This window comes from Suncus etruscus, chromosome 16 (assembly GCF_024139225.1).
Source record: "Suncus etruscus isolate mSunEtr1 chromosome 16, mSunEtr1.pri.cur, whole genome shotgun sequence".
NCBI classification, from domain to species: Eukaryota; Metazoa; Chordata; class Mammalia; order Eulipotyphla; family Soricidae; genus Suncus; species Suncus etruscus.
The window spans coordinates 47128727-47141698 of NC_064863.1; the positions used below are offsets into that span (position 1 = coordinate 47128727).

The 12972-nt window shown below is 41.3% G+C and overlaps 1 non-coding gene and 1 pseudogene across 1 annotated transcript; both read left to right on the forward strand.

The window, feature by feature from the left end:
- Window positions 1–1829: 1829 nt before the first annotated feature.
- On the forward strand, window positions 1830–1980 carry LOC126032797 (uncharacterized; annotated as a pseudogene).
- A 2697-nt stretch (window positions 1981–4677) lies between these two features.
- LOC126033297 (small nucleolar RNA SNORA51) lies at window positions 4678–4810 on the forward strand. Its single transcript, XR_007504405.1, has one exon. It is a non-coding gene; the product is annotated as a small nucleolar RNA SNORA51 (small nucleolar RNA).
- Window positions 4811–12972: the final 8162 nt, after the last annotated feature.

A 12972-nucleotide genomic window follows, 5' to 3' on the forward strand; every position in this document is an offset into this window, starting at 1 on the left:
TTGGATGCATTTCTGATCCACCCACTCCAAGCTTTGTCTGCCTGCATCACAGGCATCATAAATTTAGGTCTCTGGAAGCTTGCTTCTGCTCTCAGTAACTCAGCTCACTGTTCTACCTTGAGTCATATTTTACAGAGGCAGCGTCTTCACATCTGGGGTTCCAGGAGTTGCCAAAATATTCAGATGCTGAGTGTTGAGACAGGCAGGTGGAGGGGGACTTCCTCTGAACCTGGGTCCATATAGATTCCTATGAAGACTGTGTTATCCCTCCAGCCCACTCTCTTACATTCTTTACAGGTCTAAAGAGGGTGTTTAATAAAAAATAATATCACAAGAAGGGCCAGAAAGATAGCACAGGGGTTTAGTGCTTGCCTTGAATATAGCTGACTTCCTTGAGCACTGCCAGTAGTGATCCCTGAATGCAGAGGCATGCAAAGGTTCAAAACACCATAGGATGTGCCCCCACAAAGTGAATTAACATAAAAAATCATATCATAAGAATCAGAGAGATAAAAAGCTGAGTATATCCTCTGTAATCAGGAGACACAAGTTTGATCCCAGGCACCCATTTGGCCCTCCAGCACCACCAAGAGCAATTCCTGAGCATAAGGCTAGGAGTAGCCCTTGAGCACTGTTGAAGTGTCCTCCATACTGACCTCCAAAGCATATTATACTATAGTGAGGGAGAAAGGAAAGGACAAATGCCTTAATGTTACCCCACCAGTGAATTCAGAGCTTATCTAAAACTCTCATCTCCCACATTTCTTTACACACAGTGATCTATCTGCAAACATACTGTTCAGGGATGTTGAGGGCAAACCCCAAAGGGAAGTGATACAGGAAAAAGTAAGATGGGAAGGAGAAAGGTAGGAATGAGGAAAGGAAAAGTCTAGGGTCTCCCATGGGAAGCTGGAGTGAGGAACAAACTAGGAAGAAATATGGGCCATTTTGTGCAGGACATGTGGGCCCTGTGTCTATGTAGGGGTCTAATGAAACTCACCCTCTTTTCTTCTTGTGAGCTGTCCCAAGGATTTTATCACTCACCTCAGTGGACATTTTGTAGCTATCTGTTTAGCTCAAGAGGGTTTTCTGTGCACACTGGCACCCCAAGGTCCTTGGTGAGGGCCTCACCACTGAGAGGTGCCACACTGATGAAGAATGGAGAGCAATTCTTATTTGCTTTTTGCCCCCACCCCCAAGTCTTTCACCTTTCCTGCTTTGACCTGGATCCAGGGTTGGAGATTCTCTGAAGCACACCCTACCTACCCACAGCAACCTTGTCCCTCCTCAACCTTGTCAAATCCATTAACTCTAATATCACAAAACATTGTTTCTTTTTTCATTATTATCATATCATCATTATTATTTTGTTTCTGTTTGGGGGGATTCCAGCAGTGCTCAGCGCTCACTCCTGGCTCTGTACTCAGGAACCACTCCTGGCGTGGGTCAGGAGACATGGGAAACTGAACCCTAGATTGGCTGTGTGTAAAGCAAGTGCCCTACAGACTACATCATTATCTCTTCTATTTCTTTTGTAGTTTCTCTTTAGTTAGAGGTCCCTAGGTCAGTTCAGCCTCACCTCTGGGCCCAGACAAGTTACTGCGTCTTTCTATGACTCACCTCCGACCAGTAGAATACTTTGTGATTACTTGCCATGGGTGAGTGGCTGATCAGTTTGTGGATCAGTGGCTAGATCAGTGGATCAGTGGCTAGATCAGTGGGTGGCTCTGAGGTGTGCCATGAGTTCAAATGTGGAACCCAGCTACTGAGGCCCCCAGAATTGTTTTATCCAGGTGAGAAAATACATTCTGATTTTTAGTAAGCAAAAGTTCAATACCTGGCAGGGGAGATACCAGGATCACGAAGGTGGTTTCCCCAGGACGAGGCTTATCCATTGCACTCCGGATGTGCTGACCCCTACGATTTCCCCAAATGTGGGAAACTCGACTGCATAATTTGTGGTAGTGGGTTTGTGCCCTCCCCTGAGGGGAAAGAAAAGTTCATTCAAGCTTGGGTGAGAGGAGGATGGAGGTATCCCATGAAAAGAGCTTCCACCTCTGCCCGGCCCACCTTGGACCCCTGGAGTAAGCCTTCTGTGAGTCAGGACTGGTCAGGCTGTTGTAGCAGGCTCAGGTTCTCGGGTTCTTTCCCTCAAGCATGATTGAAAGCATGGGGCTAGAAATGGATTGGCGGAATTCAGAAAATATTTTTGTAGGGAAAGGAAAAAGAAGATACAGAGCTTTCCACATTATGTGAGGGGTCTCTTGAAAGAGTCTAGAAAAAAAAGGCAAAAGCCTTTCGCTTTTGTGCCTATTTTTGTTTGCTTGCTTGTTTTGTTTTGGAATCACATCTGGTGATGGTCAGGGGTTACACCTGGCACTGAACTCAGAAATTATTTCTGGCAGGCTCCAGGGACCATGGGGGAGGCTGGCATCAATCTAGATCAGCATGTGCAAGGCAAATGCCCTCTCCGTTATGCTATTGCTCAGGGCCCCATCCTTTTATACCTTTATATCAAAAAAGTGAGTTGTGAGCATTTCTTGATTGAGTTTGAAGGAGATGAGCAAGAAAAATGGAAAAGGATTTTCTGGAAAGCCCAGGAGAAGAGCTGATGCTGTCAGAGTGAGGAAGGGTTAGTCTCCTCATGGAAGAATTCCTGTGCCCAGCACAGTTCTGCTCCTCAAAGCCAGCGTTTACTGTAATTACATGAAATGAAACTACATTTAGTCCAGACTTGCGAACTATATGCCGACCTTACCAAGCTTTTTTCAGTATCTACAATAAAGTCTCAAATAGGTGTGTTAATAAACACGTTCACTTTTTTAGTTGACCCAAGGGCAGGGATTTCAATTCTGTTTCAACTTTCTTTTCCTTCTCTACCCCTCACCAGTCCTCACCCCAGCCATTCAGGAATGCCTGGTGCATAGGAGGGGAAAGAGCTGGGGAAAGCCCCCTACTGTCTGGACAGTCATGTGCTTTTATGGAATAAGTATTTTGTACCAGGACTGGACAACAGAGCAAATTCCTTGTGAGAGAAGATGAAAGGAATGACAGCACTGGCTGGCCAGGAATAGCAAAGGTTCTTTTTCCTGAGGCCAGCTGCTCAGATGCCTGGAGCAAAACAACCCTTCTGTCTGGGATTTGCCTTAGACATGAGAAGACTGTGGTTTCTTTAGCCTCAGACAACATACTGCCAATTGCTTGATTATTACCTTTGTTTAGACTCACCTATACACATGTGATGAAGAGATTGAAGTAAGAAGATGAAGGTCTGTGTGTAGGCAGAGATTTTTTCCAAACTGATGAAAGTAACCTGAAATTATAGAATGAAGCAGGTTGTGCAACCCTGAATATACACAGGAAAACCTCTGAATTATATATTATGTTTTGTTTGTGTGTGTGTGGTCCACACTCTGCTGTGTTCTGTGCTAACTCTTGATCTGAGCTAAAGGGATCACTTCTGGCAGAACTTGGGGGACCCTTGGTGGTGCCAGGAATCAAATCAAGGTTGACTGCATGCAAGACATAAGCCTTAACCCCTATACTATCCCTCTGTTTTCTGAATTATATATATTGCAAGAGGGAGAGGGCACACCTGGCAGTTTTGAGGGTCTACTCCTGGTATGGTGCTCAGGGTACTTAGGATGTAACTTGGGCATCACATATGCTAAGTCCTTTTTGAGCTATCTCCCTGATCTCTATTACACACTTGTTTTTTCTATTTGGTTTTGGTTTTGGAGGGAACACACCTAGCAGTATTCAGGGATTACTCATGGTTCTGTGCTTAGGAATTACTCCTGAAGGAAGGTAGGGAGACCATCTTGGGTGCTGGGGAATAAACCTGGATCAGTTACATGAAAGACTAGTTCTCTACCTCCTGTACTATAACTCCTAACACTCCTATTATACACTTTTAAGTGTCGACTTGAGATTTGCGAATTATACCTCAATTAGTTCTCTCCTTCTAGGTTACTGTGACCAAACAGCAATTATTGAACACTGCTGAGTTTAGGTTCTAGAACCTAGAATGGTGGTTTTTAACCAAAACTGTCTATTAAAATTAATAGAGAACTTCAACTTAAGCTAGGTTCATACCATTGATCAATTAAATCAGAATTTCTGGGTTAGTAGGACAGAGTTCGGTGGATTTTCAATCAATACAGGTGATCCAATAGGTGACCAAGGTTAAGATTCACTGGACTAGAGCATTACTACTTCTGTTCAGTGGGATTATTTAAGAAGTGATCCATCTGGAATATTATGCAGCCATCAGAAGAGATGAAGTCATGAAATTTTCCTATACATGGATGTATATGGAATCTATTATGCTGAGTGAAATAAGTCAGAGGGAGAGATAAACACAGAATGGTCTCACTCATCTATGGGTTTTGAGTAAAATGAAAAACATTTGTGTAATGATTCTCAGGGACAAAATAGAGGAGGACTAGAGGGTCCAGCTCCTGACATGAAACTCACTACAGGGATCATTTAGTGCAGTCACAGAAATAATTACACTGAGAACTATCATAACAAAATGTGACTAAATGAGGAAAGTAGAAAGCCTGTCTAGAGTACAGGCTGGTGTGGGGTGGGGAGGAAGGACACTTGGGATACTGGTCATCGGAATGTTGCACTGGTGAAGGATTTTATATATATATATAAACAAAAGAAAGATAAGGCCTCCCAATTCTTACCACAGACTGTGTTCTTTACACTGACTATATAGAAAGAGGAGGTACAGTAAATGCACTCCATATACACCTCAACCCAGGCCCTTTGCCTGGTCTGTATTGTGAATTGGGGGACAAAACAAAACAAAACAAAAACAAAAACAAAAACAAAGAACTGATTCATCTAGTGTTTTCTTTTTTTCTTCTCTCTTTCTCTCTCTCTCTTTTTTTTTTTTTAGCTACACCCGTGATGCTTGGCTCCTAGCTCTGTACTCAGTGCTCTTGGCACTATGTAGACCAAGAGTTTAGGAGATCAAGAGTGCTAGAGATTTAGCTCAGGACTCTTAGATGCAAAGCATGCCTGCAGCCAATTTAGTGGTCTCTCTGGCACCTTGCCTTCTTTCCATTAACAGTGATCTGCAAAGAAAGTTGCATGTTAACAGGACAGACCTTCTTCCAAATAAAGATGGCTTCTTAAGTTCTAATTTACAACTATTTACTTTTCTGCAAGTGACTTAGAATCTTCAATGATTTGAAAAAGGCATATTTTATGCTTTATAATTTTGTTTATTTTTTATTTATGGGTTAAATCACTGATTCAGCTGTGAGCAGGGGATCATCAGTTCCCCCTAAGTCAGACTCTGTCCAAATGAGTTTATACTTTTCTTCTAAAATCCTTTAATTTTGTAAATTGTGCAGGTCTGATGAGAATATTAATGTAGAAGAAGCTAGAAATGTGAGGACATTCACATTTGTGAGTTGACACTCAATCCTCTGGTTTATTTTACTGTCTCCAATCTAAGCTTTCAGAAATTCAGCCTTGGTGTTTTCAAATCCTCTGTGACTCGAAACTCACAAATTTGCATTGGTGCTGCCTTCATTCTGGCATACCTAATGGACTTGTGTTCCAGAACACAGTGGTCCTAATTCAATTTATGAACCAGAGGCTTAGATATTTTTCTTTCTTTCAGGCTTGCCAGAAGCTGATGTCACTCTGTGAAAATGACAGGGGTGGGCAAAAAGAAGAAAATCAGATGATTTAAGAGAGAGGCCAGAGTGATATTACAGCAGGCAGGACACTTACCTTGCATGTGGCTAATGTAGGCTCAATCCCAGGCACCCCATATAATTCTCTGGGGTGGAGAATAAGTGGTCTAAACACCAATCCAAGGTGCTATATTCAAAAATGTTTCTAACTAATGTGTAATAAGGTGTAGACTGAGTGGGATGGCATCCAGTTAATCCAACACAATTGAAGGCTTGACTGTCTCCTCCAGCACTGAGCTATGAGAGAACGGCAGTGACCAACACAATGCAGATGTCAGCAATTCATACAGGTAAAGAATTATTGATCCATGCTAATAGAATAGCATTTATTTCCCTTAAAATTGTAGTCATGTCTAGGGCTAGCAAAAGAGTACCAAGCTAAGGCACCAAGTGGATAGGGTTCTTGATTTGCATGCAGCTGATCCAGGATTAATGCCCTGCATTCTATATGGTCCCCCAAGCCCACCAGGAGTAAATCCTGAGTGTAATCAGAAATAACCCCTAAGCACTGCTGGATGTGGCCCCAAAAACCAAAAACCAAGGGGTAAGCCACTGCATATAGTCTCCTGAGTCACCTTCAGGTATGATCCCTAAGTGCAGAGTCAGGAGTAAGCCTTGACCACTGATGACTGTGAGCCAAAACCACACACACACACACACACACACACACACACACACAGAAACACACACAATTACTAAGGGCCTACTATGTCTTAGGTAATGTGCAAGGGCAAGGAATAACTGGTGAGTAAGAGAGATGAGGCTTCTAGTATCCTTATATTTTCTTTCTAAGGGGGACTATTAGCCTAAGTGGGGAAGGTGTGGTCTCCCTAATCAAAGCTTCATAAACACACACACACACACACACACACACACACACACACACACACACACACACACACACGCCATCTACAGCCTGGAACGTGCCTTGTGATATCATCACAGGGTTTGTTTTAAATCAGTCTATATAAGAGCACCTACTTAACCTTAGGCCAGACTCGGTCACCTAAAAGGTGACCTAAAGGAAAATGAAGTTGGGAGGTATTTCTGAACACCTGGAAGAAAAAGGAAATGATCAGTGGATGAGAAGCAGCTTCCTTCCCTCCTTCCTGCTTGAGATCAAGAAGCAAGTGAGTAAAGTCCCATGTGCTGAGTCCTTGGTGAACAATACTGGAAAGGCACAGGCAAGCTGCCTGACCCAATGAGGGCGATGAAGTCTACCTGGGATGAGAGCAGGAGTACCCTATTCTCTTTAGACCTATTAACTTGTCAAGAAATGAAATACAAAAAAGAAAGAAAGAGGGGCCAGAGAGATAGGTGGAGGTAAGGCGTTTGCCTTTCATGCAGAAGGTCGGTGGTTCGTATCCCAGCATCCCATATGGTCCCCTGAGCCTGCCAGGAGTGATTTCTGAGCATAGAGCCAGGAGTAACCCCTGAGTTCAGCCGGGTGTGACTCAAAAAAATGAAAGAAAGAAAGAAAGAAAGAAAGAAAGAAAGAAAGAAAGAAAGAAAGAAAGAAAGAAAGAAAGAAAGAAAGAAAGAAAGAAAGAAAGAAAGAAAGAAAGAAAGAAAGAAAGAAAGAAAGAAAGAAAGAAAGAAATAAAGAAATAGAAATAAAGAAAGAAAGAAAGAAAGAAAAAGAAAGAAAGAAAGAAAGAAAGAAAAAGAAAGAAAGAAAAAGAAAGAAAGAAGGAAGGAAGGAAAAAAGAAAGAAGAAAGAAAGAAAGAAGTAAGGAAGGAAGGAAGAAAGAAAGAAAGAAGAAAATAAAGAAAAGAAATAAAATATTCTTTGCAAAATGATATTGAGTATTTGTTTTTGAAACCTTTTTTTTTCCTTTCCATAGAAATCACTGAAAAATAATAAGCTCTTTCCTTGGTCGTGCCATGTTCTGCTTTTAGAAGAAATGGTAGAATAGGGTGTACACTCTTGGCCAAATGCCCAGTAGTCATTCCTTTCTTCTTTCATAAATATGCCAACTTTCTTCAGCCATCACACCATACTGTGTGTTAGGAAATACAGATTTTCTTTTTAGGTAAATTGAATTGTAATTAGCCTAAGGCAACCATGGGAATAATCCAATTCACCTTTCATTCATTCAGCAAATATTTAATGAGGTCTTTCTATGTGCCACTTTGTGCTAAGCATTATCTTTGCCAATTTGAGTCATGGGGCAAATGTCTGGCTCAGTTCCAGATGGCAAGAAATAAGAGGAAGATTGCTGGGTTTGGGAAAGAAAACTTTCCCTCGTTGAGAAAGTAAAACAAGAATGATCCAAGAGAGTCAGGATTGTTCCTTCCTACATTTGGACAAAATCATGTGGGATACAGCTATTTCAAAAGACATACAATGGATACATATGTCTTTTGAATATTTTATGTGTATTTTATTTAACAGCTATAACTCTTTCTAAATATTCTTTTTCCATGACGATTCTACCCACTTTTTATCTTGTCTTTTCTTTGTGAGCTGTTCAATAAGGAATTTTGGTGTAAGAGTCCCTCAGTTTAATGCTTATTATTGAACCATGTCATGGGGATGGTTGGTCTTGTTCTTTTGGCCCCCATATGCACTGATAACGCCACGTGGCATTGTTCCTTGTTTGCATAGTCACATTAAAATGGGAAAATACTATACATACAAATAAGTTCTTATCTAATAGAGGTTGGAACACACAAATCTCGTAGTGCAATGGACCTTACACCCTGAACATTGATATAATGACCTGGCACAGGTCTCAGAAGAATGGGCATCCTCCATTCACCCCTGAACCAGGGAAGCTATCTACAAAACATCCAAGATTTTTTTATAACAACATCTGGAAGCAATCCTCTACCAGGGAAAACCCTATCACTGCTCTGACATCAGCCTGCTCAAGAGACTTCCCTTAGCACTAAGAAGACTTGACAACAACAACGACCCGCTCTACAGGACAGGGCTCTCTGCATTGCCCTTTAAGTGTGAGGTGAAACTAGAGGACTCTCTGCCCCATCCTGACTGCAATATAGGATATGCATATTCCAGGATCTTTAATACAGAAACATGATACCAACAACAGAGATTGTGTGAAAAGTAAAAGTGTATTGGCATTACAGACAATGACCTGGATTGGACAAACTAGTTTGCCTGGAGCCTAGAATTGGTCTTATGCCAGAAAACTTCAGGGGTAGGGTCTCCTTGTATTTAGGCCAAGGCTTTTCCTTTCCATGTCCCTCATATTTTGATGGGCCTATGCAAACAATAATTGCCACTCTAACACCATTTTGACTGTACTCCTTTGACTCTAATCCTTTAGAAAAACACCCACTTAAACGTTTGAGGTTAACTTAAACTAATAGGCATGTGCATGGAAATGTAATAAAATACTTTGCCTTCAATGTTTAAGGAGTTACATAAGTTTTATGTCTTTAGATTGTTTTGTGTGCTGCTAAGAAATATTATGTACTACAATCTGGGGACTTGAGGGACAAAGTAATTGTACATGGGTTCTGCTTTATTTTTCTTAATGTTCTTTGGCTGAAAGTTCAAAGTTAAGATATCAGCAATGGGACTACTGAGAATTCTCTTTATGGGTGGTTGTCCTTCCACTGTAACTTTACCTTGTCCTCTTTCTTTGCATCTTTGTTCTCATAATTAAAAATAAAAAATTAATAAAATTAAAAAAAATCATGTGGGATATGACACTTGGAAGTGGAGCCGTCTCCTTTTAACCATGAGAAATCAAAGAATTTCAGAGATGATAAACTAGAGTTCTGGCTGAGTGAGGCCACTGGATTAACCCACGCTGGAATGTTCAGTCTTTGTTTATGAGAAATAGGAACCTGGTAAGCCAATCCAAGCAGTAAGTGGAAATTTGTTCACTTGAAACCAAAAGCCTGGATAATGACTCATAGGGCTGGAGTTTATCTGAGAAAGCCTGAGCTCAATCCCAAGCACTCTATGGTCCACTGAGCATCACTGGTGTGTCTCAAAAACCAAATCCAATATTTTCTTGGCAGGGGAACTCTTATGATTACTAAAACCAAACCAAAACAAAGCAAACATCCTCCATGGCTTAATTAGCACCTCCTTTGTCCACTGCTGATATTCCATTGGAAACTGACTTGTTTGGAAGCAAAATCACATTCTGTTTTACTTCCTGCCTGTGTGTTTTTTGTGGGGAATGCTCCCAAATCAGAGGGATTGGAGGGTGTGTGTGTGTATAAAAGAGGCAATGCCTCGCTTGAAGTCATTTTGATCAGCAGGTTTCTGTGTGTGTGTGTGTGTGTGTGTGTGTGTGTGTTTCTTTTTTTCTCTGTCATCCTTCATCTTTTCCCTCCCTCCCTCTCTTTCTTTCTTTCCCTTTTTTTTCATTTTTTTTGGTTTGTTTTTGTGGGGGCCACACCCAGCGGCACTCAGGGGTTACTCTTGACTCTGTGCTCAGAAATTGCTCCTGGCAGGTTCGGGAGACCATATGGGAAGCTAGGGATCGAACCCGGGTCTGTACCGGGTCAGCCAAGTACTTCCACTGTGCTAATGCTCCAGCCCTCTCCTCCCTCTCTTTCTCCATTTCTCTGCTTTTCTTCTTTTTTTTCTCCTACCCTACCATGGAATGAGTAAGGTTTATACACTGTGATAATTGGGGAGTCTCCTTGAATATAATCCAAACAGAAATTCCATGTTCTAACCCAGAGCTTCTTAGCTAAAATAAATAGAACTCCAGCAAAGGAATTCAGTGGCTAAGCCTATTATATGTTAAATTAATAATGGAGAGAGACAGAGATAAGCTTTAATTTTTGGAAAAGTCTGCCAAATAGTTCTTGCTGGAACAATGTGTCATGGAACCACACATCCTTAAGATGTTTCTCGGCTTCCCACTCTCTTGGTAAGGTCAATAAAAAGGGAGGATTTCCCAGGGAGGTGGAGTTAGGACTGATTATTTGTTGCTTTGACCATTCCATTGTTAATCTATAAAGATCATCATCCTTTGGAGGCTTTGATTGCTTCCCATTTCTAAGGTCAGCAGCTGTTTTGAAACTAAAAGTTATCGTTTGAAGAAGCATTTTATTGGTCAGGGTACAGAAAAAAAGTAGATGGCAGGAGTTGAAGAGTTAGTATAGTGATTAAGATACATTCCTTACATGTGAACTACTCTGGCTTAACATGCACTGTTATGGCCCTGGTGGTCTCTGGAGGGAATCAGCAAATGGCTCAGTAATCCCTCATACCACAGAGCTGCTGTAGCAGTGCATACTAGGCCCTTGCACTGAGTTGTCTCAACAATTTGCCAAGAATCATAAAGAGGGGTCCCCAGAGACCCTGGGAACTACTTAAGAGATACCCAGTTATCTTGCCTTTAAAAAAAAGTGTTGGGTCTATAGTGACAACAGAAGATAAAGCACTTGCCTTGTACACCATTAATACGGGTTCAATCCCTGGGACCTTATATGGTTCCCAAGTACTGTCAGGTGTGATCCCTGAGAGCAGAGCTAGGTAGGAGTCAGCCCTGAGCATTGTTGGGTTGCTTCTCCCACTCCAAAAAAAAAAGTGAGTGGCAGGGATAAATGAGAAAATTTAATTAAACACTGTGAAGGTGTTGAGGTGTTAAGGTAAACCAAAAGTAGGCTAATGAAGCATTGATAATAACAATAGATATTACCTCTAAATTAAAAAGGCCAAAGGGAAGGAGAGACCGTTTGCCAAGCAGATTGAAGCCATGATCTTGGTTGAAATAATAGTGTCACTGTCACACCAGGACTCCGGATGGACACAAACCAGGTAAAAAAACCTAACAGTGGGCTAGCGAGGTGGCACTAACCAAGGAAGGACTGTGGTTCGGATTGTGGTTTGATCCCCCATATGGTCCCCCCAAGCTAGGGGCGATTTCTGAGCGCTTAGCCAGGAGTAATCCCTGAGCATCAAACGGGTGTGGCCTGAAAAACCAAAAAAAATAAAAAATAAAAAATAAAAACAAACAAAAAAAACCTAACAGTATTCTATTATTATCCTTTGATTTCCTGCTAGGGATGATTATTGGCTGAATGCAAACAGAAATCATATGACATAGGGGCATGCTCTCAATGTCATCCTGTTTGAGTCACTGAATGGAAAAGTAAAGGATGCACAGTGAATTTGGCAGGAAAATAAAACTATCCATCTTTAGGCTTTCAATTTCCCCCTCATAATTTTAGATAGTTATTCAATAGACAGGTCTACTTAGATCCACTACTTTTATTGCTCAGAGGTAGGCTAGATTTTGTAAGAAGAGATCCCAAACAGGGGTCAGAGAGATAGTGTGGAGATAGGGCATTTGCCTTGCATGCAGAAGGACAGTGGTTCATATCCTGGCATTTCATATGGTCCCCCAAGTCTGCTCCTCCAGGAACAATTTCTGAGCATAGAGCCAGGACTGCAGGGTGTGACCCAAAAACCAACAACAACAAAAAAAGAGATCCCAAACTTTGGCATCACTGAGATCAAAGCTTATTTCTCTACTGGTATCTTCTTATCACAGGCTTATAGTGATGATCTGATAGTATGTGCTATAGTAGATATAAATCCTGCTGGGAAAGTTATTTCCAGTCCCCTAAAAATAACAAAATATTTCCTTTCCCTAGAAACAAGAAAGAGTTATACATCTATGCCCTAGTGTCTTGCCTTCTTCATTTCTAATGTCAAATTTCTATGTGAAAAACTTGAAAAAAGTAGAGAGAGGGAACTTCCAGTTGGAAGAAAGAGAGAAGTTTTTGCACTGTGAATTTGGAGCTCAAAGGATGAGACACATGAGCTCTGAGTCAGTGTATCTTTGTATGTAAGTGATTACATAAAGCAGTTGAGATACAACTCCAGGGTTTTTCATATTTCATAAGCCTAGATGGTATACTCATTAGAGGCCACACTAAAATTTATATTTAAAAGACTACATCTCCTATAGATGTGTTCAAATATTTTATTGTAAAAGAATGGTAAGGGGGAAGAAGATCTCTAGAAATCTTCCTTGTTTCATGTCTCGATTTGTTTCTATAGAGCAAAACTTCATAGCATCGGGCTTCATAACACCAGGAAGTCTGGGCTAGAGAGACAGGACAATGGGATGAGCAGAAGATCCTCTGGAGAGGATCTGAATTCTTGGCACCACATGTTCCCTAAATACTTCAAGGAGCTATTACCAAGTACAGAATTAGGAGAAGCTGAGACCCACAGGGTTTGGCCCCCAAAACCGATAAATTGAAAACAAAATATTTGGACTAGAGAGATAAATAGCCCCCGGTTACCACT